The following is a 2,144-nucleotide window of genomic DNA, read 5'->3' as shown; positions in this document are numbered from 1 at the left end:
TATACTTTCTCTGTAGAAAGTCAATATTAAATCTATATCCTATATTTTTGTGATTTCAATAAAGACAGTTATGTTTAATGTGATTTGAGAATTTATTGCAATTGGCAAAGTTAGTTTCTTTAGGTACTTATTCAGGTAAATGATCATTAATTTCCCTCTCCCAGTTACACAGCATCTTTCAGACCATGTGCCAAAAGAACTTGGGGAAGAGCTAACACCAGCCAAATATGAAAACTCACAGCATTGGTACATTTCTCTCCATCTCTACCCTTGTGAATTTTAGTATTACTGACATGCATTTTATTTTTGTAACTGATAAAAATATATCCATTAACTCCCACCTAACACAACATCTTCTTTACTGAAAGCAACAAGAAATCGGGGCAATCAACAGGCATTATTATTATTATTATTTTAAACATCCCGTTGATGCAATGAAAGGCCATCCATGGAATGACCTCTGACTCACTGTCACTAAAAACATCTCTGGCACATTGGTTTGTATTTAAATTGTAACTTATTTATTTTATTCTTACATAATAATACCTTGAAATCTTTATAGATTTGTTCTTGACTGAAAATATTAGAAATAAAATTACTCTAGGCAAATAAAATCAACCAAGCTAAATGATTACCTTTATAATCAATAAAATTAATTGATTATAAATATAATCTTAATTGTACAAATTAATTGTAAAAATTAACTTAATTGTACAAGTAATTCTAAGTAGGTATACAAATAAACTTTTTGTACAAATAATTGTACAAATAATTGTACAAGTAATTGTACAAATAAACTTAATTGTACAAGTAATTGTACAAATAAACTTAAATGTGCAAGTAATTCTAAGTAAGTGGCTAATTATTAAAATATATTTCATAGCATTAGTAACAAAACCAGGCTCCTGGTGTGTTGCTCTAAGATCAGCACTGGACTGTAAACAACAAGGTTGGCAGTTCAAACCCACCAGCTGCTCCTTGGAAACGCTATACAAGATTATTATGAGTTGGAACCTGCTGAATGGCACTTAATAACACCACCAGCAATAAAACCAGATGCACTGCCTTAGAGTTGATTACTTATTTGCAATCACATAGGGCTCTCAGGGGTGCAATCTTAACAGAAGCAGATTGAGTACATATTTCCCCCATGAAATGGCAAGGGGTTCAAACTGCCAACCTTTTGATTAACAGTTGAGTACTTTAAAGACTAAAACAATAGGGCTTCTCATAACACTGTTATTTGTTGTTAAGTATAGTCGAGTCAGTTCAGACTCACAGTGACCATATATAGCATTTATGAGGAACTGCTGATAGGTTTGAGCCATGAATCTTGTGGTTAGCTTTTGTTGTTAAGAGCCATTGAGTCAATTCCAACTTATAGTAACTCTGTATATGATTTCCAAGGAGTGGATGGTGAGTTTGAACCTTTGACTCTGGGCATCAAACCAAACTTGCAATCTGGTGTTTATCTTACAGCACCACACCAGGACTCCTTGTGGTTAGTAGTCCAGTGCTTATACTACAATGCCACACTGTTCTTGTTGCTCTCATTAGGTGCATTAAGTCAGTTCCAATTTATAGCAATCCTATGTACAACAGAACACAACACTGTCTGGTCTCATGCCAACCTCACAATTGTAGTTACACTTCAGTGTATTGCTGCTGCCACTATGTCAATCTATCTCACGGAGGGTCTTATTCTTTTTGGAAAACCATCCACTTTACCAAACAGAATGTCCTTCACCTGATAGCATGTTGAAGTTATGAGAGACAACATTTTCCTAGATTTTAAGGAGAATTTTGGTTGTACTTCTTCTAATGCCGATTTATTCTTTTAGAAAAGTTTGTGGTAGTTTCAATATTCTTCTCAAACACTATAACTCAGATGCAACAGTTCTTCTAAGGACTTCTTTATTTATTGTCTAAAATTCATATGCATATGAAACAATTGATAACATTTGCTTTTAAGGGTTGGCTCAGGCCCACCTTAGTCCTAAAACTGATATATTTGCATTTGACCACTTCAAAGAGTTCATATGAAGAAGATTTGACTAATGTAATGTGTTGATTGAATTGTTGATTTCTGCTTCCATGAGTGTTGATCGTGAATGCAACCAAAATGATGTGTTTGACAAGTTCAA

Source organism: Chrysochloris asiatica, unplaced genomic scaffold (genome assembly GCF_000296735.1).
Source record: "Chrysochloris asiatica unplaced genomic scaffold, ChrAsi1.0 scaffold00145, whole genome shotgun sequence".
NCBI lineage: Eukaryota > Metazoa > Chordata > Mammalia > Afrosoricida > Chrysochloridae > Chrysochloris > Chrysochloris asiatica.
The sequence above is the reverse complement of the archived record's forward strand: the minus strand, read 5'-3'. Positions refer to the sequence as shown.